General features: G+C 37.1%; 1 long non-coding RNA gene across 1 annotated transcript in view; it reads left to right on the top strand.

The window, feature by feature from the left end:
* Positions 1-23646, top strand: part of LOC103163154 — a 29137-nt gene extending 5491 nt beyond the window's left edge. The window contains exons 2-3 of the long non-coding RNA XR_003488378.2: positions 3956-4132; positions 23354-23646. This is a non-coding gene — a long non-coding RNA (uncharacterized LOC103163154). The remainder of the gene's footprint in view (positions 1-3955; positions 4133-23353) is intronic.
* Positions 23647-24943: the final 1297 nt, after the last annotated feature.

Genomic DNA, 24943 nt, shown 5'->3' with positions numbered 1-24943 from the left:
ATGAAGAAAAACCTACACAAATAAGGAAAATAATTTAATACATATTTCTCTACTTAATAAATCTATAGATACACATATGCATATAGACATATGTCCAAATGCTAATTTTGTGTACATATGTATAACAAATAAAATTTGCTGGTGAGCATACAGGGAGGCTGGAATCCTTGTACATTACTTGCAGCATTATAAAATGGTACATCCATTATGAAAAACCAATTTAAACTATGTCAAAAGAAACACCTAAAAACGTTGTTAGAAGAAACATGCCATACATACACAGATACACACTCTCAATATAAATAAGAACATATGTAAGAAAATAAACACAGATGAAGGATCATAGAAACATTTTACAGAATGGGAATAAAATTCGTAAAAAAAATAAATGTATATGTATTCATGGATGACCAAGTACTATGTGATAATATTCACATTATACAATAAAGAGCATAACACTAAAAAGCAATGAAAACTTTTATTAACTATAGTATAAACATTTAAATATCACATATTGATTGAAAACAAAATAACTATACACTAAAGACCAGACGCCATATGATTTCATTTATATAAACTGTATAGTATACAAAAAATACATGGAGAACAACAACAACAAAAAAATCAAATAGCAACTACAAAAAGAAAAATTAGACTAGATGAGTGTGTTCTAAGGAGTATGGGGAGACTATTAAGAAATCAATAGTGTGTTTGGCGTGATTTTTATTTGAAGATAATGAAAGTATTGCTATCAAATTGTTTTTAGTTAATTTGTATTTAAATGAAAAACAATATTATTTTACATACCAATCCCAGTTTCCTCTCCTTCCCCGCCCCCCTCCTCACCACTATCCCCCAATCCCACCTCCCATCCACCACTCTGGGAGCCATCATCAAATCTGTCACATCAATTTGGACAGTATCTAGGCCCTCCCCCCTATACCTCGTCTGACAGAGTTTGGCTCCCAAAGTCCATTCCTGCACTAGGGATAAACACTGGTTCCACTGCCAGAGGCCCCATTAACTGCCCAAGACCCCCAACTGACACCCAGGTTCATGGGTCCTGGTTTGGTCTTATGCTGGTTCCTCAGCTGTCAGTCTGGGGTCCAAAAGCTCTCACTTACTCAAGTCAGCTGTTTCTCTGGGTTCCCCAGCATTTTCTTGACCCCTTTGTTCATCACTTTTTCCTCTCTACAACTGGATTCCAGGAGTTTGGCACAGTGCTTTATCTGTGAATCTCTGCTTCTGCTTCCATCAGCTGCTGGGTGAAGGCTCTATGATGGCATTTAACGTAGTCTTCAATCTCATTATAGGGGAAGAGCATTTAGGGTATCCTCCCCACTATTCCTTAGATTCTTAGTTGGAGTCATCTTTGTGGAACTCTGAACATTTCCCTACTGCCAGGTTTAGGGTTAACCCCATAATGGCTCCCTTTATTAAGGTATCTCTTCTCAACAGAGGAATCTCAAATGGCCGAAAGGCATTTAAATTGTTTAACATCCTTAGCCATCAGGGAAGTGCAAATCAAAACAACTCTAAGATACCATCTTACACCTGTCAGAATGGCTAGAGTCAGAGAACAGGAAAGAAAATTTATTTTACAACATTTTTCATACCACTTAAAATATAGAACAAAGGATTGCTAGCCTACAATCCTCTTCACCAAAGGAACTAGGAAACAAGAAGGATTCTAAGAGAAAAAATGCATGGTCCCTGGAAAATGGGAAGGGCCAGGATCTCCTAAGCTAATTGGGACCATGAAGGTAGGGGAGAGGGAGCTGGCAGAATGTGAGGAGGAGAAGAGGAGGGGAGAGGAGGAAAAGGAGGAACAGAAAGGTTGAGTTGGGGAAAAAATAGGGGAGAGAAGGATGAGAGTTATCATAACAGAGGGAGCCATTATAGGTCCCAAGAGAGATATGGCACTAGGGAGATTTGCAGAGATCTACAAGGATGACACCAACTGACAATCTAGGCAATGGTGGAGAGGATGCCCTAAATGCCCTTCCTCTATAATGAGACTGATGACTACTTTATATGCCATCCTAGAGCCCTCATCCAGTGGTTGATGGAAGCAGAGGCAAATACCCACAGCTATACACTGAAATGAACTCTGGAACCCAGTTGCAGAGAGGGAGAAATGAAGATCAAGGGGGTCAGGACCAGGCTGGTGAATCCCACAGAAACAGCTGACCTGAACAATGGGGAGCACATGGACATCAGATGGCTGTCTGGGAGACCATAATGGGACTGATCCAGACCCCTGAAAGTGGATGTCAACGAGGAGGCCTCGGCACCCTATGGGGCCTCTGGTAGTGGATCAGTGATTTTCCCTGGTGTAAGAAGGGACTTTGGGGGCCCATCCCACGTGAAGGGATGCACTCTAGGCCTGGACTCATGGGGGAGGGCCTAGGCCAAGGCCAGAATGATTTTGTGGAATTTGGGGAACCCCCGTGTTAAGCCCTACCCTCCATGGGGAGCAGAGGGGGAGGAGGTAGGGGGTGGTTGGGGGTTTGTGGGGAGAGGGAGAAGGGGTTGGCATGTGAAATTATAATTTTATAAAAAGTAAATAAAAAACAAATACAAAAAATCTCTGGACCTAAAATCCTTTTAAGCCACTACTGGATGATTGTTTCTATTGAGAATTGAAATAGCTTCAAATGTGTACCATCTAACTGCCACTTCATATGAAGATTTTTGCTAATCTCTCATTTTTTCACTATGGTTTCACTATGAAGCACATGTGAAAGCCTTCATCAGTAATCTTGTGGAGCCTCTAAATATGTATGTATTAATGACCCATTATCCATGATGTCATTTGACCATATTTCTATTCCTCTTTCATTCCTCCTTGCAGGCTAGGATGGCATTACTAACTGCACATCAATTTCCCTTGAACAAAGTTATTCATGAAAGAAATTTATTTTGACTTATGATTCCAGAGGGACAAAAGTCCATAATTGTAGGACAACTTAGCAGCAAGCAGCAGGCAGGGAAGCAGGAACAGGTGGCAGACAGCTCATATCTTGAACTGCAAGCACAAAATAGAAATGGTGAAACTGGAAGAGGCAGGAGTATTTTAAATTCTCAGACCCACCTCCAATTTCATAGTCCTCCCAGCAAGACCATCCCACTTCAACCTCTTCTAGTAGTGACTCTAAGGACCAAATGTTTCAAATATCTGGGCCTATGAGGGCCAGTCTCATTCAAGACATTATACTTCAGATTAGGTATTCAGTGAGAAAAGGAGTTAAGACCAAGCAGAGGAAATCCTACATATACAATGACACATACCACTTGACACATGTACAGATATTATTCAGAGAAGAACTGCATGGTCATGACTATTAATACTAAAGATGGGAATGTTAGACTTAGCAGGTTATATTTTCTAAATATAAATACACTATCCCCCATTTTCCATGAGCTTCAACTGTGTTTTTGACATGCCCACTGATTTCAATGATGGATAGCTTATCTCATTCCCTTTTGCTGAATATATATATATATATATATATATATATATATATATATATATATATATTGAGAATTAGTAATAGAAACAGGCAGAAATGATGTTGCTGAATTCTGCAGCTAAATTACAAAAAGTAATCAAAGTTTTTATCTTATCCATAGATTGCTAGAAGTCTGAATAGCCATGAAGTTTACCACCTTTAGAAAAAGTGCTGTGAAAACACCTAGTATGATGGCAAAATTTATATTTAAAATTGGCTGCATCTGGAATCAGCTATAACCTAAGCTGCTAGGCACTCCTGTGATGAATTGTCTTTATCAAATTTATTTGAAACAAAATACCCACCCTAAAATAGGACATTTGGTGGCTGCTCAGATAAGAGAACATAGAAAAGGAAAACTTCTCCTTTTTCTTGTTCCCCTTACTCTCCCTGGCAAGTTCATCTACCCTGTTCATGTGGAATTCCCTCTCCAATATTATTAGGAGCAACTTCTTCATAATTCCAACATAGACTAAAGACAAACCATTCTCCAGGAATCCATCAGGCCTTCAACACTAAACTGGGACTGCTGAGACCCACAATCTCATGGACTGAAGCACTGTCAAATTCTTAGCTTTTCCAGTGTGAGAGTCATTCCTTGCCTACTCAGCGAGCAACCTGTAAGTCATTCTAATAAATTCTCTTTATATGTGTATAGGCCTTCTCTCTCTCTCTCTCTCTCTCTATATATATATATATATATATATATATATATATATATCTGCCACTGTGCCTTTCATGCTGCACTAATAAATAATTTGAATTTTGCACTGATTTATTATTTATCTGAAAGATATACATTCAATCTCTTTTGCATTGGTATGTTTAATTAGCAACTTCTAATTTTTTATACACTACTTTTTGGATACTTTCACTTTCAAAGGAAAACAATATGTGAAAATGGGTTAACCCTCACTCAGTACAAGTCTTTCAACCAAGACATTATTCATGATTCATTCTTACCTAAAAGACGGTCTGAGGGATTAAGAGGGCCCTCATACTTTTTTGGATTTTTGAGATGCTTAAAATGTATAAACAACTATATATCAAGCTAATAGATCACATTAAAGACAGATAATCCAGTTACTCATGCACTGTGAACAAACTTTTATTTTCCCTGCCCTTTTATTTAAGCTTTCACTTTTGGCTTAGTTCTTGTGGATAGAAAGGCAGATAGAAATGTAGTAAGATAATCCCTGGGAAAACAAAAGAAACTTTAAAAACTCATGAATGGGAATGAGAGTTCACAATATTTTAATGCTCCTGTTGGCTCAAAGCAAACTGTAATATCACAAAAAACAATTTCTTTAATGTTGAATGCTAATGTTGAAAACCAGGTTTTATACAATAAATTTTCTTTGCATGTTAATATTAATGATGATTTTACACAGTATATAAAGTCATGGAAGATTTCTTTGTGATGCCTGGTGCGTGTTGCTAACTCTCTTGTAGAAATATGTCGATTTCTTTTAAGCAGAGTTTCTCAGTAAATCAGGAAGAAATGTATCAAAAACTTCAAAACAAAAATACAAAGTTATATGTGAATAGCTTAATACTCAGTAAAAATATATATTGTCAACCTTTTAGATCATTGCTGCTACCTAGTTTTCAGCTATAATGAATTTTATCTGTAGAACTGAACAAATTAAGTGGGATTGATGAAAACAGAAAATAGAAATAGCACAGGCATCTCAAAACAGGACCCTTGAAAGTGACAGTTCCATAAAATTCCTTGGTTCTCTGGCTAAGAATGGCAGGGTAGAGTTCTGATTTCTTATTCCCTATTGAATGAGCCATTGTGCCTCAAGGCTGTACTGAGTTTCCAATTACATTAATCTCTTCTTATGAATATATTTGGAACTAGAGCTCTAGATTTTCATGGCAGAAATGGGTTACATCTATTATCCAATTTCATTTTCTAAACAATTTTGGCATAGCCACATCAGAAGAATAAATGTTACAGAGACATTGAAGGCCCATTAATAGAGGCTTCCTAGCCAACAGAAGATAATCCACCTCTGGGTGGAGACATGAAATTTTCTCCTTTTTAAATTTAATTTGATTTTTTATTTAATTTAGAAACAATCTTATTTTACATATCAATCCCAGTACCCTCTCCCTCTCTTCCTCCCATGCCCACCAACAACCCCCCATCCCATGCACCATCCACTCTCCAGGGGATGTTGAGGCCTTCCATGGGGGTTCATCAATGCCTGACACATCATTTGGGGGAGAGCCTAAGCCCTCCTCCATGTATCTGGACTGAGAGAGTATCCTTCCATGGATAATGGACTCCCAAAGTCCATTTGTGCACTAGGGATAAATACTGGTTCCACTGCCAGAGGTCCCATAGATTTCCCAGGCCTTCTATCTGGCAGCCATATTCAGGGGTCCTGTTTTGGTCCAAAGCTGGTTCCCCAGCTTTACAACTGGGGTCCCTGTACTCTCACTTGGTCAGGTCAGCTGTTTCTGGGGTGATGGAGGAAGTACTTCTGTGTATGTTTATCTTATTGATTGTTAAATAAAATACTGTTTGACCAATGACACAGCAAGTTAGGCAGGACTAGGAGTCAAAGAGGATTCTGGGAAATGTAGTAGAGAAGTGCTGATCCAGGCAGGAAGTGACATAGCAAGAAGACTCATATTTAAGCGAAGGAGAAACAAGAAGGGCCCTCTTTTCCCCTCTGCTCCTGCTCCAGCAGCACGATGTGATCCACCGGCCAGGAAGGATGCCAACAAGGCATCTGATAAGTCTTATAAAATGTATAGATTTATGATAATTAAGACTGAGCTAACAGATGAGAATCCTAGTCATTGGCCAAGCTTCAGCTTTGAACCTAATACAAGTTTCTGTGTATTCATTTGGGCCTAACTCGGGTGGGTGGCTGGCATAAAGCTCACACGTGGCAGTGGGGCTCAGGCAGCTTATGTCAGAAAGATTTATCATAACACTTTGGATTTCTCTAACATGGTCTTGACCCCTTTGCTCATCTCTCCTGCCTCTCTACAACTGGATTTCAGGAGATTGGCTCACTGGTTAGCTGTGTGTCTGCTTGTACTTCCATCAGCTGCTGGATCAAGGCTCTAGGATGGCATATAAAATAGCCATCAATCATTATAGGGGAAGGGCATTTAAGGTAGCCTCTCCACTATTGCTTATATTCTCTAGTTGGGGTCATCCTTATGGATTTCTGGACATTTCCCTAGTGCCAGATTTCTCTTTAAACATATAATGGTTCCCTCTATTAAAGTATCTCTATTCGTGCTCGCCTCTATTCTTACCCCAACTCAGTCTTCCTGATCCCTCATGTTCTCCTCCCCCTCCTTTTCTCCAGATTTCTGTTTCCTACCTCCTTCTCACTCCCCGGTGCTCCCAATTTGCTCAGCGGGTCTTGACCCTTTCCCCTTCTCCAGGGTCCATGTATGTCTCTCTTAGGATCCTCCTTGTTTTTTAGCTTATCTTTTCGTGGTTAACCCAGTTAAGCCAGTCAATCAACTGGCTAAGGAGAACCATCAGGAAAGTGGATTCACTGAATTCCTGCCTTCTGTGCAGTCTCTTACTGGACAGCTGCCATGATGCTTCATTGAGTCTGCCTGTTTTTCTGAATTACTCAGAAAAGGGTTATATTGTATTTTCTTCCTCACACTTCAGACTTGACTCTCTCTAAAACTCTCCTCCCTATCCCCCATGGTGTGGCTGCTTCTTGGCCATGTGACTAACTTCTGTCCTGGTTTAATTCATATAGCCTTTTTTTTTTCTTCCTCTTCTTCAGGCAGCTAATGGGATTCATTTTTGCTACCTTGGGGTTTTCCTTTTAAACTTTGATTAAAATTCTCCTTGAGCTTCCTTTTAAGAATGCTCTCTAATTCTTTTAATAATGAGACTAATATCCCAAGATGAGACCCTGATTTCCCTAGCAACATATTACAAAACTACTGGGAGTGCCCAGGCATTATAGCATCAGAACCTGAATTTACAGAAATAAAATGTGTGATAACATAACACTATGAAACATAATGCTAGTAAGATATCACTATCCAAAGTTTATAATGCTCAAGGATATTTTCTAGAACAGATGGATGCTATCTGAAAGGAAGCCTGCCTGCTCATGGATATCTACAATTAGAAATGGTCTCTAACTGGAACTGTAGAGGGTACACTAAGGCCAATAAAATTTCCATTGGACCCTCATCATGAAAGGCACTTCCCCCTTCAAATCTTATAAAGCTTCCAGCCCCCATGTGTCATGATGCACAACCTCCATTCCTGTAAATATGTTGTTGCCTGTAATTATTCTAAGGGCAATCTGCTTCTCTTGAATTCTGAGTTGTGTTCTAGTTTCTTTCCCACATTGTCTCAATCCATCCCTGATCTAATAGTGTCCACAGTTCTTTGTTTCAGAAACAAGCTGATGGGCCAAAGCCTGAAGAGTTAGTAATAAGGTCTCAGACCTTAAAATAATCTGTGGACCCTGAAGGTTTCAGGCTGATGAGTTTCAGCCATTATTTGATACTTTGTTTTAACTAAGAATGTATATAAAAGACAGAATGTTATAAACGAAGCAGATGGAAACATGGGGATTCAACCAAAGGCAAGTCATTGAAGAATAGGAAAATCTGGTGATAATTAGACTCAGTGTAAACAACATTTTTTTTGCATATGATTTGGAACTATATAGTCCTGTTTATCTCAAATAAATAACCATACATATATTCTGATAATGATCTTAGAGAAAATATAGAATCCCACATATTTTATTCTGTAGGAACAAAAGAGGGGCTCTGGAATGAGATCTGTATTAAGTTGTATATCTCAGGAATCACATGTTTTAAACTGAATACTTTCCACAAAGGTGCCATTAAAAAGGTTGGGTATTTTTAAGGATAGGCATACCATGGCTCTGAAATGGAAGGAAGGAAGAATCCCCTTCCTCTCACTGCTGAACTACTTAAAGATTCCGGGAATAGGTAAATCATTGCCTTCAGGTTCTTACCTACTGATAACCCCACCTGACTCTTATTCACTGGCAACCCTGATGATTCTTGTTAAAATAAATGGCTCACAAAACAAAACAGAAAATCAAGAACCTTCGAAGTGTGTTCCGAACTATAGATAAAGGGGAGTGTGGTAAGGGCCAGAGAAGAGTTAAAGATATCAGAATATATTATACATGTGTATTAAATTGTCAAATAATAAAATTAATCAACAAAATATTTTCCTGGTAAATTAGGAACATTCAAAAACTCTTTAAAGTTCTCTAAGTAGCAGAAATTGAAGCTAATTTCTAAAGAAATAGATTTTTCTACAGAAAAAGAACACAAGAATATGCCTAAACTTAAGGATATTTAAATCATAATAAAAATTTGTGATTCTAAAGTTAAAAGGTCAGTTATTTAGTCATGCTGCTCTGTGAATGTCATGTATAAAAGAAATCATGAAAACAAAGCTGAAGTTCTTTTTTTCTAAATGACCTTTAGTAATAATTATAGTACTTATTAGGAAAGTAAGAATTTTTCTCCACGGAGCTTGCCAATTTGGGGCACCACCAGTGTTTCATGAAGATGGAATTTTATTCAGACATTACTGCCCATAAGAACCAATGGGTTGATGAAATATTACTGGCTATTCATATTTTGTTATTTCTCCAGTCAGTGATAAAATGTTGGTTGTCGGTTATCAGACTAGCCAGAAATGTTTTACATTATAGTTAATGACACTACATTTTAATGTATGATATAGTATCTTCAAAGAATTTACATCCTTGGAACTTTTCTTAAAGGGAACCACAGAGAATGACTAATACTGAGTTGGTAGAATTGGACTTAGTTTGACCTTATATATTATTCCATATGGGACTAAATATTATGGATATTATTATACTATATGATGCGAGATTAAGGGAAACTATGTCAAGAGTAGAAAACACCCAAGTTCAGTATTATGTTTTTGCATTATGGGGTCTTAGAACAGCTTGACAGTCTCAACTTCAAAGTGGATTTCAAACTTTTTATTTTCTTTCAGTGCAATTGTAGACAATAAGACTTTAGAATTACATACAACTCTTTGCCCATCCTATGTGTGCTTTTGTGATGCTAACATATGGAAATTTTATTTAAAGTCCATTTCAAAAAAGTCTACTTCATTTAGGAAATATGTCAGTGTTAGAAACTCAGTGACTATCAACAATCATAGGTTGTTCTACTTGAAATCCAGACTTTAGAAATCACATGTCCTATCATAGCAACTCAAAAGGTAGTTTTACGTGGAATATCTTCTTTTATAAGTATTATATAAAAGTTGCACAAAATGTGAACTATAACTTGAAATAAATTCTTGAACAGTCTACAACCTTTAGCTACTTGGTAGTTACTAGAAGAAAGCACAAGGTACTTTAGCTTTAATTACCTTGACTGAAGAACAGTATAACAGTTGCTTTCATAGATGATAAAAGCAAAGAGAAAATAAGTCTCATGATCTCTCAAGAAATGCACAGTGTCTTCCTTAGAGAAAAATTACATGATGGTCATGGGTGCCCTCTATTACTACTTGTTAGCATTCAGTGGAAAACCTTGCATATTGAAGACTCACAACCTTTCTTACATTAAATGTATGCAGTGGCTCAGTGCAGGAACATTTCTTCCTACTTGGTTTTTATTGTGACAAGTCAAAAATGAATCATGGCTCATGCTCTGAAGACAGGTGAAGTAACTAGCTATTTCAATGCAGAAGAAATGAAATGATTAGTCTTTTGAAATAAGTGAAAGACAGATGCTTCATATTGAATTATTAATAAAGTATATTTACAGAGGAATTTTGCTAGGTGTACAAACTGAAAGTATTGTTCTAAGAAAAGTACAACTCAAGAGAAAAATGAAAGCCAGACATGACAGCAGATTTTATAGAAAGAAATGGAATCACACAAGACAAGTATGAGCAATTATATTCTCCAAAACTGATAACTTAGAAAAATGGAAATGTTTTAAGAAACACACAGTGTAACATACCAACTCAGGAAAGATTAAGAAACTCAAGTAAAACAAGAAGGAGAGTGAAGCAGTATTTTAGAATATCAAATCAAAAAAGATTGCTGGCTCCCCTGCTGAATTCTAATAAATATTTAATGAATAATCTATGCTAATATTTGTCATTTTTAAAAATATCTAAGAAGAAATATCTCTATACTAATTTCCATTAACACTATTTTAAAACAGATATGCAGTGTTTGTACATATTTTAGGTACAATATCATAATTAGGTAAATCTATGAAAGAAAGGCTTCATAGTCTAAACGTGTTAGCCATTTTTACATCTCTTCAAATATTTAATATTTCTCTGCACTGGTTTAATTCATTTTCATATTTATTTGTTTTCATATATATGTATACACACACAAACACACACACACACACACACACACACACACACACAATTATATATATATATAATATATATATATATATATATATATATATATATTCCTTACAATTTTTGTAAAAGGCGCAGTTTTTTTATTGCTATACAACACTGGAACCAATTCTTTGTCTCCAACTGTACTTGGTACCTGCTATCTAACCTTTCTTTGTACTCTACTATCTGTACTTTGCAGATTTAATGACCACTACATTCTCTGTGTTTGTAGTAGATCTACTTACTTTTCAATAGCAAAAGAGAATATGAATATATAAAATACATGTACTGAACAAGACTGGGACCTAAGCCTCAGGAATCATTAGGTAAGATGGGACATAAGGATGGTAAGAGCATGAGTATCAAGGATTGGAATTTGCATTGTGTCCATGTCCTGGCTAGTTTTATGTCTACTTGACACAAACTATAGCCTTCTGAGAGAAGGAAAGCTCCACTGAGAAAATCCCTTCATAAAAATCAGGCTGTAGGCAAGCCTGTGAATCATTTTCTTAATTAATGGTTGATGTGGGTGAGTCCAGTCCACAGAATATGGTGTAGAAGATTGTCACTTTTGAGGTGGGCTTTGAGGTCTTATGCTCAATCTAAGCCTAGTGTCATAGTCCTGCCTGAGAGACAGACAGATGAGAGTAGATATCTGGCTTGGAGAGTTTGTGAGAAGTAACTTCAATTTTACTCCACTCAGTATTATATTAGATTTGTTGATACAACCATATATTGCTTTCATGTGTTTAAGTATATTTTTTCTATAGCTTGTCAGTTGACAGTGTGATTTGTTGTTAAGAATGGCTTTAAAAATTTTTTTTTCCTGCCAGGCATTGGTGGCACACGCCTTTAATCCCAGCACTTGGAAGGCAGAGGCAGGTGGAACTCTGTGAGTTCGAGATCAGACTGGTCTACAAGAGCTAGTTCCAGGACAGCCTCAAAAGCCACAGAGAAACCCTGTCAAAAAAAAAAAAAAAAAAAAAAAAAAAAAAAAAAAAAAAAAAAAAAAAAAGTTTTTCCTATGTACATTGAAATGATCATGAAATGATCATATATTTTGTTTTTTAATACTCTTGCTATTTTTTTTAGTGACTTTTACATGTTGAGATGCTACAGGGTCCATTGTGTCTCCCTTGGGCAAGGGGCCAAGTAGATGCAGCACCAATGACTCAGAGGGGCCAGAAGCAGGTCAAAGCAGAAGCACGGTTTACTAAGAAAGGGGCAATTCTTTACATACCACTACCCTTCCTGCAAAGAGGATTTATTGTGCTGGCATCTGCTCATGTGACATAGCTGCTTCTCCTTTGTCCATGTCATCTCTCACCATGGATTGGCTGCTGTTGTTCAAGTCCCTCAGACAGACCTGGGTTGACTTATATAAAGTATTTACTATGCATGGTCTTAGGGTCCATCTATGTAGGCTGGTCATTAGGGCTTAGTTGTCCCACATTAACTCATGCTTATAACTCTGGAAGAATTCCATCAGAACCTAAGCATTTTGTAGAAATGTTTTTCATAGGCTATTCTATTCAGTTTCGTGTTACTTTTTAAACTTATTAATCTATATTCATCAGAGACCATTGGTTTTTCTCTGCTATCAATTGCAATACTATATCTATCCTTAATTTTGTTTATCTGAAGACCCCTGCTTTTTTAATCTACCATAAGTTTGGGCACTTGCATCTTTGTCCAACAGCCAACAAAGTCACAACCCATTGGCTTTAAGAACCAAGACCTTGGAGGGAAGTGGAGGGTAATATGAGAATGGGGAGGGCAGAAGGGGAGTGGGAAAAACATGAGGTATGGGATCAGATTGAGTTGGGGAAGGACATAAAGGGAGAGCAAAGAAAGAGATACCTTGACAGAGGGAGCCATTGTGGGGTTAACAAGAAGCATAGCACTAGGGAAATTCTAAGGAATCCACAAAGAATAACGCAATGAAGAATGTAAGCAATAGTAGAGAGGATACCTTAACTTCCCTTCCCCTATAATAATATTGATGAATACATTAATTGCAAACATAGAGCCTTCATCCAGTAACTGATGGAAGTAGATGCAGAGATTTAGAGCTAAGCACTAGGCCAAACACCTGGAGTCCATTTGTAGAAGGAGGAATATGAACAAATGTTTCAAGACCATGTTAGGTAAATCTGCAGAAAAAGCTGACCCAAGCAAGTGGGAGCTCACAACTCTATCTTAACTGACAACTGAAGAACCTACATAAGACCCAACCATGCCCCTATGAATGTAGGTGTCAGTTGGGGACTGGGGCAGTCTATGGGGCCTTTGGCAATAGAACCAGTATTTATCCCCAGTGCAAGAACTGGTATTTTGGAGCCTTTTTCCTATGGAGGGATAGCTTACTCAGCCTAGATACAGGGAGGTGGGCCTTGGTCTTGCCTTAAATGATGTAATAGACTTACATTCACTCTGAGGAGTGGATGGGGGTGGGTGAGAAATAGTGGGGGGAGAGGGAAGATAGGAGGTAGAGGGAACTGGGATTGGTACGTAAAATAATATTGTTTTAATTTTTTAATAAAAACAAGAAAACATTGCCAGACAGGGGATACAGTACCTAATATCTACCTTGGTGGCTTCAGATCTGTCTTTGTTATAATAACACAATTTTCCTTCCTTTTGGAGTAGTAATAAATATTGGAAGTACATTATTTGTCTCAAATCTGAAAACTCATTGTTTGAATCTCATATGAATTCTTTGGACTTGGGCTTTTAAGTGAATAAAGCCCATTAACACTTTATTGTACTATTGGAGAATTATATCCCTTAAATATGAGATAATTATAAATTTTGAGTTCAGGAATGAAGCAAAATGGATTGGAAATGGCTTGTTATTAAAATTATCATACCATCAAGATTTGATTATAAGTATTGGAGATGTGAGATATGGCAGCACTTTTAGATATAGGCACTATTGTTAGGTTCTTGGGTAATTTAAGACACCATTACTAGCAGGAATTGGGGTACTTTTTATGGATCAACTGAACTTATTATCAGTAAAGGAAATTTCTACAAAATCTTGAGATTGACCAAAATAAAAATTCACTCTCCGTCTTCCAGTTGGGTGAGTGGTCTTTTATTATCACCTGAACTTTAATGGTTGTGAAAGAAAATAAGCAGACTAAGACTATAGGTTTTTGTCAGAAAGACAGAGCAAAAATAGAAGAGGAGTTTTTACCTAGAAGGAGAACAACAAAGACAATGTAAAAATAGAAGACAGCACAAGCTAAGGGTAAAATGAAAAGAGAAAGAAGTAAAAACAATCACAAAACCTAAATCAATCCTAGCACTCAGAGAGCCAAAGCACATTGTCTCTTCTGCCCCTGTCTAACTTGTACCATATGGGAAAACATGTCTCAAAAATGTGGGAGACTGCAGAGGGAAGACGGTGCAGGACAAACCTGGTGCACAAAATTAGATGCTAAGAGACATAACAGTAATAAATTAAAGGGAAGAAAACAACAAGAGTTCAGTATGTCATTGTATCAAAACTTGCCTATATCAGTTACAATGTGATCCATAAATCATATATTCCTGGTTGTTGATTGACCAAACAAAGATGAGTATAGAAAGTGAAACATTTCAAAGGAACATTTGTTGCTGGAAGCCACTAAGCCAAATAATCATAGAAAGAAAATCAAGGCAGCATAAAGACAGACTCTATACTTATACCAGGCAAGTGATGGCATCTACAGAACCTAGAGATGTTTTTTGAAGTGGGTGGTAATGTGAGTTTAATCTTTAAAATCAAAAGAGATGAACTCAACAATTGATGAATGGGACCTCCTGAAACTGAGAAGCTTCTGTAAGGCAAAGCACACAGTCAACAAGACCAAACAGAATGGAAAAAGTTATTCACTAACCCCACATTTGACAGAGGGCTGATTTTCCAAATATACAAAGAGCAGAAGAAGCTAGTCACCAAAACACCAAATAATCCAATTAAAAACAGAGCTAAATAGCTAAATTCTCAATAGAAGAATCTAAACTGGTTGAGAGACTCTCAAGAAAGGGCTCAACATCCTTAGCCATCAGGGAAAATACAAACCAAAACAACTCTGAGATATTATCTTGCCCCTGTCAGAATGGCTAAAATCAAAAACACCAATGACAAATTATGTTGGAAAATATTTGGAGAATGGGGAGCACTCCTCCACTCCTAGTGGGAGTGCAAACTTGCACATGCACTTTGGAAACCAGTTTTGAGGTTCCTTAGGAAAATGGGGAGTCTTAATCAAATACTTCACCTCAAAGCTAAGGAAGTAGAAAGATTATTGCAATCAGAGGTGGTAGACAACTCAAGAAAAATGTTTTCAAGGCACCACATGGCTGCTGCACATATGAACTCAGAAGGACTGTGACAGGATGCCCACGACCTGCACAAGTTCTAGCCAGACCAAATCCAAGCAGAGAGAAAGAAAAGTGGACACAAAATTCCACCCCTAATCAAGAAGTTTATTTTCAACTGAGAGGGAAAATCAGTTTTCTCCTGTGGAGTGGCATTATGTTTATCAAACTCACTCTGCAGCAGGCTTCATTCTAAAGAGCAGTTGATGAACACAAACTGTACTCCATGTTATTTTCATGACTTTTATGTTTGTGGTGGTTTGGTGATTTTTTTCTCTTGTGTTTTATTAATTAATTAATTTTGAGAGAAAAAAGAACATGAAATTGCATGGGTAGGGAGCTAGAGAAGACCTAGGAAACTTTGGGGATGGGAAAGAATATGATCAAAATACATTAAATTAAAAATGTACTAAATTAAAGAAAAAAGAAAGCAAAAAATGGAAGAAGCTCATAAAATTTTAGGAAGAATGTAAATTTGTAAGGTTGTAAGTAAAAATATTAAGAAGATTTCCCACAAACTGAAAATGCAATTGAAAGACCCCCAAAGAGGTACTTTCATAGAAGGAGACCCATACCCAGGAATCAGCGAGACCACGAACTTGGATGCAAACTGCAAGAGGCTTTATTGGAGACACGGGTACCCAGGGAGACTTAGCTTCTGTGAGGCCAAGTGCGCCGAGCCAAGGGAGAGGGGTCCTTATATAGCAAAAAGCACAAGCGAGAAGCAGGGATTCTATTGGATAATTCAAATGAGGCGCAGTACAGAGCTATTCCCATTGGTCAATGTAAATGAGGCGCTACTCAGGGTTATTCAAATGAGGCGAAGTATAGAGTCATTCAAATGAGGTGAAATACAGAGTCATTCAAATGAGGTGAAATACAGAGTCATTTCTATTGGATGGTTCAAATGAGGCACGGAGCCATTCCAGACCAGCATATTCTCAAGGTCTGGTGTCTGGTACAACAGACTCAATTGCCCCCTCCGCGTCCAGATGGCTGACCTTAGGGGCGGAGACCTTGGGATGGAGTGTTCCCCATCGGGCGGGGGCGCGGGGGCGGGGCCCCGGGCCGGCCCACCTGGTGCTCGCTCTCAGGCCTCCTCGAGGGCTCCTTGCCTGGCCCCAGCCCCAGGGCGGGTGCCAGGCGGGCGGGCAGGGGGCGCGGGGGCCCCGCCGGGGTGGACCAGCTTTGGAGGGAACCAGCAGCCGGACGTGCGGCGGTGGGGGAAGTGGAGGGTGGAGGCCGGCGGGGGTGGAGATCGGGGAGGCGCAGGAGGGAGGCATCCGCCGAGCACCCCATCAGCTGCCGACCGGAGGAGGAGGCAAACTTAAGAGCTAAGGGGCAGGGATCTTTCACAATGACCATATAACCATAAGTCTTTTTCTAAAAAATTTAAAGTCAGCATGTCAAAGGTGTAACCACATTTCTATGTAGAGTGTACACATATTCAAAGTAGTCCGCATATTCAGTATACCTAAAGGTTTACCAAAAATGGAGGAAATGCCCCATATTATGTACATACTGTAAAATTTCTGCACCTTCAAAGAAGGAAAACATTTATCTTATGATAATATACATGCAATCAAGAGCATTATGCTAAAGGCATATTAGGCAAAGAAAGACAAATGACATTTCAGTTTTTATACACTATGTAATGATTCACATAGAAAGTTAGAATAAATGGTACTTACAGGTGCTAGTGGAGAAATGATGGTAGTTAGGACATTGAATAAAGTTTTATATGAAATCTTTTATATACCATGGTAAGTATATTTTGTAATATTATATTTTGCAATATTATATCTCATTTCAACGTTTCCTAGTGATTAAATTTCAAATGTTCCCATCAAAAAGTAAGTATATGTGTATATATACTTAAATGAGTGTAAGTAAAGCCAGTGTTACTCAGTTTGATATTTTATTGATGAACTGGATCATATTAATATATTCCATCATTTGTGCAACTACAAATTTCCAAATCAAAAATATTTTGATTAGATTCTTTTATTTAAAAAAGAAAATACGTCAAAATCAAGGATATCTGCAAAAGTGTGCAATGTAAAGCACATTAATTGCTATGATTTCCAATGGGCTCCTTCTCATGGTCTCATAAATTTAGAAGTCAATACTTACCCTTGTGTTATTCACTGTTTGACATTGCCAAGTGAGATCAGGAGCAAACACAACATTTACTGGGACCATGGAGTTAGCTGGCAACATCACTTCTTAGGTATAATACTGCATCTGCAGTAATATACTACCTCTTGCACTGACACTGTCATCTTGTCATAAGACAAAAGTATAATATGGGCTTTCTAGGGTTATAGAGATGATTTAAAGTGCAAAACATTTGAGGGGGAAAGTTCTGGAAGAAAATTGAGCAAGCAAAATCAGAATGGTAGGGTCATGAGATGGCAATGCAATCCTAATGATATCTACTAATACAACAATGAGCTCCTCTGCAAAGGTATGTATCAGAGTTATAGCTGGTTGGTAAATAATGGCCATGCCTTAGTGGGACGGTTTTATTGTTACTGCTATGGAAGAACATGAATGGGCTAACAGCTGAGGAATTTCACTGTTGGTTATTGAGTTTTACATTAAATTCGGATGTGTGTGTGGATGTGTGTGTGTGTGTGTGTGTGTGTGTGTGTGTGTGTGTTTATATCCACTTCTGATGGGAGATGTTATTCTGTAAATATGTTTATCATATTGGTTGATGAATAAAACACTGTGGCCAATAGGGTGGCAAGATAGGCATGTCAAGGAGATGAGCTGGATTCTGGGAGGTATATGCAGAGGGCAGTCGCCATGTAGAATGCCAGAGGAGTAACAGTTCCACGGACCTTTCTTCGGTAAGATAGGCCATGTGGAAATAATCAGATTAATAGAAATGGGTTAGTAATTAAGACAGAGCTAGCCAATAAGAAGCTTTAGTCATTCATTGGCCATCAGTTTCATAAGTAATATAAGTCACTGAGTGTTCATTTGGGGATGATGAGGTTGTGGGGCCAGGCTAGCTGGAAAGAGTTATCATTACATACTTCACTTACCATAATGCAGCATTTTCTTCAAGGCTTTGTTTTCTTGTTTGCTATGTTATGTCTGTGCCATTGCCATTTCATATTTATAGCAAATCTTCATGTAGTTATGGAATCAGAGCCAGGGATGTATCTTCTTATCAGCCTTATCACTTGGCCATTTTTAACAATGCATCTGTCTTAGGCCTAAATCAGTCTTACTTTTTAGAGTTACGCCAGACTTATTCTTTTAGTAAAGAAAAGAAATTTAAAGAAATTCATATATGTCATAATAAGAGGGCCAATCTGATTACTCCAATTCATTATTTAGCATCTTTGTGTTCCAGATTTTACTTAAGCTATGCTTAGATAAGCTTAGCAAAATAGTTGTTTTCTATTGAACAAATTTTATAAAGAATTATATAAACAGCAATCAAGATATTAAATAACTAAAATCCTGAATATGCATAAACATTCATCATGTAGTAAAAATTCAATGCCATTCTATTAAAATTTTCTAATAAGACAGTTATACATTCATGTTATAATAAGTATTTGAGTTATTAATATTCATTTTTAATGGTTGGGGTTAAAAAGCATAATTTCACTAACAATGTTTTTTGCTTAATTTTCTTGAACAATGTCTATCTTTGAAGGCTGAGTTGCTTGCTATTTTTCTGATAAGTAACTATTTGCTGTGGGATGATCTTTGTTTACGTTGTGAATATGTATTCCTTTCATTGGTTAATATTAAAAGTTGTTTGACCAATAGCCAGGAAGGACAAAATTAGGAGGAACAATAAAACTGAAAACTCCGATGAGGAGAAGTGAAGTCTCCAGAGATGTCAGCCAACCGCCAAGCAAACAAGATGTGTAGAAAATGAGGTAACAAGCCATGAACAACATGGCAAAACATAAATAGAAATATGGGTTGATTTTGAATAAAAGAGTTAGCTAGTAATAAGCTTGAGCTATTAATTGAACATTACCAACTAATAGAAGCCTCTGAGTGATCAGTTGGAAGTGGCTATAGGACAGGGCAGGAAAGAGAAATCTGATTATACCAATGATATGTATATTTCTAGTTTTGTATACTCGGAATCCTTAGGAACTTGAGTTTTTTTTTTTTTTTTTTTTTACCACAATTCAACAAGAATCCACCCCCAAATTGTCAGTGAGCTCTATGATATAGTAATATATTTAGCACTCAATTCAGTAAGAAATCTCTTGCAGCAAGTAACATTATTGATCTAAGTGAAATGTGTCATGCTACAATGCTACATCAATCTTTGACACTGGTACTTTTTCCTTAAATGTGTACATGGATTACAGGGGGTAAATCTTTCCTTTGAGTTAGTCAATATCTAAGTGATAATTTATAAATGGTCTTCTATCACTATTTCTGAAGCCTCTAGAGAAGGACCATATAATAGAAAAGCACAATAGCAAGATGTCATGGTTTAAACATAAAAATGATATTTAAAAAATAAAAATAAACTACATCATTTTAGTAAGAAAGTGATTTACCATACTTATATGACTCCCTTACAAATTTTTAAAATAATACTAACAATCACATACAGTAATACTGAATATTATCTGCTGGTAAAGGAGGCATGAAAATTGATATGCACTTAATATATTATGCCACAATGCAAATCTAATAATTAAAAAATTCAATACAATTAGAATATCATAAGTTGTTTACACTGTACTAACTAATGGTGTACTCCTGACACCATTCTGTAACAATAAGACTTTATTCCAACTGCCTGAGCCCTGCTGCCACAGGGGCACTTTCTGCCAGGCTACCCAAATTCTGCCCTCCACCACGTTATGGTCCCAAGTATCACAGAGACCTATATTAGCTACAAATTCTACTTGTCCAATGACTAGGATTTCTCATTATTATAATTATTATAAATCTATATATTTTATAAGACTTATCATTAACCAGCAGAAGTGTCCTGTCTTCCTGGGCTCACATGGTGACTCTGCACTTTCTCCTACCTTTCCCAGAATCCTCCTTCACTCCTAGTCCCACCTATCTTGTTTTCCTATTACCCAACAGTACTTTATTTATCAAACAATATGACAATCATATACACAGAAGGACCTCACCCATCATCATGGTACACAAATCCTCTGAGGTCCAACATTCTTGAATTGAAATTAAGTGGAATTGTAAGTCTACTTTCATTGCAATGTCATTAAAAAGTTTTTGCAATTAAAGATGTACTCACCTATCAACCTACAGACAAAAACTGAGTTTTGGCTCGTCTGTTTTTTTTTATTATTTATTTTATTATGTTACCATTTTTCAGATGACTATTTGTATTCTAAAAATAGAGAGATATCATGTGGATTCAGGTGGCTTGGGAGGTGAGGAAGATCTCAGAGGATTTGAGGGAGGGAAACTGTAAACAGAATATTTTGTATGAAAATAACTACTTCCAGTAAAAGAAAAACAGCGAAAAAAAGAACATAGCAAACAACCCAAGTGTAGTGTTGCTATCTGTACAACTGGAAGACTTTGCTTACAATTGTTTAACTTTTGAAAGTCACTTTAGCTTAAACTAATAAGCATGTTTCTGTCAGTTATCACTGACACTCATTGTACTGGTTAGTTTTGCTCAATGGAACAGAGGCTAAAGTCAGTTGGGGAAAAGAGAACCTCAGTTGAGGAACTGCCTCCATCAGTTTGGATAATGCCACATCTTTGGAACATTTTATGAATTGATGGCTTATATGGGAGGGCCCATCCCAAAGTGGGTGGTGGCACCTGTGAACCTGGTGGTTCTGGGCTGTATAAGAAAGCAAGCTGAAGATGCCATGGAGGGCAAGCAGTGAGTTCCTTACCCCCATGGTTTCTAACTCTGTTCTTGTCTGAGTTGCTGCCCTGACTTACATCAAAGATCACCTTAACTCATGATGTGTAAGCCAAATAAGCCCTTTGCTCTCCAACTTGCTTTTGGTCATAGTATTTATCACTGCCAGTAGGAAACCAAACTAGGACTATAATTTATAGCCAGAAATTTAGCTTAAGAAAATTTAGCCTTATTCTGTTTTTCCAGAAAGCACCTAATAACATGTTAAGAATGAAAAACTTGGAGATTTATCTTCAAATACAAATTAGTATGCTGAGTAGGTAAACATTACAGAAGTAAAACATTATATTACAGAAACTTATAAAAGGAATGAGTTTCACTTTATTGCTAGAGTTTAATGTGTAGTCAGTTTATATGTAAATTTTCAGGCTATTAGATTGATTTGAAAAATTACTAATATTTAAACTTTGATTAAAATTGTAGATAACTGAAACACTTAAAGAATTTGAAAATCAAGGTCAGCAAGATGGCTCAATGAATACACATATGTACTAAATAACTAAATATAACAAATTTAAGAATTGAAAGTAAAATTGTATGACCTCATACACAGTAAGTAGAAATTGGGAATGAAGCAAATTGAAAGATTTGTTAATCTGTAATTGTAAAACAAGTCTAAAATATAGTTAAAAATTAAATGCCCATATTAAAGACAAATACTAAAACAAGAGGCTTTATAAGACTAAGCTGCAGGGATCAAAGTTTACTAAGACAGTGATAGCTGGGAAAGATGTAAGTATCCTGACAATAAGTACAAACCTGATTTTGGATATGACATAAAAACCCCTACAATTGTTATTGTCTGTAAAACTGCAAATTCAATGGGAAACAATCATGGAGAAATTTGATGACCACTGGTTTTAAGTTGTTGATCCAGTTCAGGAAAGTGTCACAGTGAAATGAAATTTAACTGGAAACAAGAATAAGATGTACATCCACCTATACTTTAGCTGAATGGGAAACTGGACTGATGCATGGGGGAACGTGAGAAAACCTACAATGCAAAACAAACAAACAGGGAGGGCAAGAGCACAGACACAATTATTTCCCTCATCAAATGAAAGGATGTAAGCACAGGGTCCAAGTTTAAGTTTACAAGATGCTATCCAGTTTAAAAAGTGTTTACTGAAAGAACAGACTTCTTTGATGTATGTTGAGTGACACCAAGGTTTATCATTATCAGATGAAAGCATAGTGAAATAGCAGTGGTGGGGGAGAAAGTGTATGAAAGAGAACTATAGACCGATATTCATTATTAATATAGAAAAAAATACTTTCTTGCAAACATGTCTGACACACCTCAAAAATAATTTACCATGTTCAATTTGGCATTGGCAATACAGGGATGCTCTAATACATGAAAAATGGTAAATAAAATAACTCATGAAATGGACTAAATAACAAATATCACATAATAATCTCAACAGATGCATTAAAGAATATCTGCACTGTAGAAGAATGACATTTAAAGAATCTCAGATCTAGTACAAAAAAAAAAAAAAAACAGTGCCAAATGGAAATAAGAAATCAGTATAAAATACGGAACTGAAACTGCTAGCAGACATGATAGGGAGTACACTACATTATATAGGCACAACTCGGGATTGTATAAATTGGACACTAATTGCTCAGTAAATTAAACTAAAAATTTACAAATGCAATATCCGGAAACTAAAATTCACAGTGGCTGTACTAATCTACAGTGTCTCCAAGAGTGTTGATTTCCTCTTTTACCGAATCCTCAACATTTGTCTCCTGTTTGTTTGTTTGATTGATTATTTGGTTTTGGGTTTATTAAGACATGGTGTATCTTGGGCTGTTCTTTGAACTCACTCTGCAGATCAGTCTGGCCTACTCAAGAGATCTTCCTACCACTGCTTCTTAAATCCTGGGATTAAATGTACTTGCAACCATGCCTGGCTTGTGTTCATTGTCCTGGTGGTATCTGGGGTAAAATGAGGATAAATTTGATTTACACATTTTTCATGGATTAATACACTGAATATTTTTATTTGTTTATTGAACATTTGTGCTACTTTGAGATAATTCTGTACTATATATACTGCATATAAATTGCTGGTCTAGATTGTCTCACATTCTGTAGATGGTGAGCAAATTTTATTAAACGAACACTTTTTCAAATTAATGTTTCTGCAGGGAAATTTTCACTGGAGAGTCTTATTTCATCATCTTGCTCCGATCTCTTCAAGAGCCACTTATCATTTCTTCATGATGAAAATATTTATAATCTAATTTTGAAGAGCAATTGAAGCATATATTACTACATTGTGAAATAGTCCCTTGCTGAGCAAAAACCTCCAAGAATTACTTATCCTGCTGACTGAAAATTTGTATTCTTTAACAAATGTATCTCTTTCTTCGGATATTTAGCCTTTAGTAACCCATCATTCTGTGAACTACTTCAATAAATTTGTTTTTTGTAGCTTGCACAACTGATTGAGATTTTATAATATTTGTTTTTTTGTGTGCCTAGTTGAATTCACTGACTATAATATCTGCTTTTGTTAATGATGTCACAACCTGAAATTTTTGCTTAAATGATGAATAGTAAATTCATTTCTAGGCACCATGTGAGTGGGAATAGAGGTTTTGAGATAAAGTCTTACAGTGTAGATTATGTTGGCCTTGAGCTACCACATTCTTGTCATAGCCTCAAAATAATAGATTTATGCAAACATATCTACATTCTTTTCTAAAAGGTAAACATCATAAATTTCTCCTTCTATTGTTTTTAGTTGTTATTCATATTCAGTTTGTTTTATCTTCAAGTACTTTCTAATCTTACATGGAAAAGTTTTTCTTTCCCGCTTTTTTGGGAGCCTACTGTATATAATAATGATATAGAGTAAAGGATAGCCTACAATCCACACTGCCAGAGAAGCTAGTAATCAAGTTGAACCCTAAGAAAGACATACATGGTCCCCTGGAGAAGATGAAAGGGTCAAGATCCCCTGAACAAATTGTGAGCATGGGAAGAGGGGGAAGGGAGCTAGGAGAATGAGAAGGGGAGAAGAGGAGAGATGCAGAGGACATGAGGGAGCAGAAAGGTTGAGTCAGGAGAAGAATAGATGATAACAAGAATGGAGATACCATAATAGAGGGAGACATTTTAGGTTTACAGAGAAATTAGGCAGTAGGGAAATTTCTGGAGATCTACAAAGATGACACCAGCTAACAAGCTAAGCAACAGAGGAGAGGCTACCTTAAATGCCCTCCCCACATAATGAGATTGATGACTGATTATATACCACTCCATAGCCCTCATCCAGCAGCTGGTGGAAGTAGAAGCAGACACCCACAACTATTCAACGAACTGAACTGGAATCCAGATACAGACGAGTGAAGAGCAAAAGGGTCCAGACCAGGCTGGTGAAACCTACATAAACAGCTGACTTGAACATCAGGGAACTTTATTTTCCCAGACTGATAGCTGGAATACCAGCATGGGACTGATCCAGACCCCAGGAACATGGGTTTCAGTGAGGAAACCTCCAAAATCTTCGGGACTTCCTGTAGTAGTTCAGTACTTAGTCTAGCATAGGTATGGACTTTGGGAGCCCATTCCACGTAGAGGAATACTCCCTGAGCCAAGACACATGGGGGTGGGCCCAGGCCCTATCCAAAAGGATACAATAGACTCTGCTGACACCCTATGGAAGGCCTCACTATACAGGTTGAACAGAAAGGATATGTGATAGGTAGGGTTTTTGTTGGGTGGGGTGGTAG

This window comes from Cricetulus griseus, chromosome X, assembly GCF_003668045.3.
Source record: "Cricetulus griseus strain 17A/GY chromosome X, alternate assembly CriGri-PICRH-1.0, whole genome shotgun sequence".
Taxonomy (NCBI): domain Eukaryota; kingdom Metazoa; phylum Chordata; class Mammalia; order Rodentia; family Cricetidae; genus Cricetulus; species Cricetulus griseus.
The sequence above is the reverse complement of the archived record's forward strand: the minus strand, read 5'-3'. Positions and strand labels throughout refer to the sequence as shown.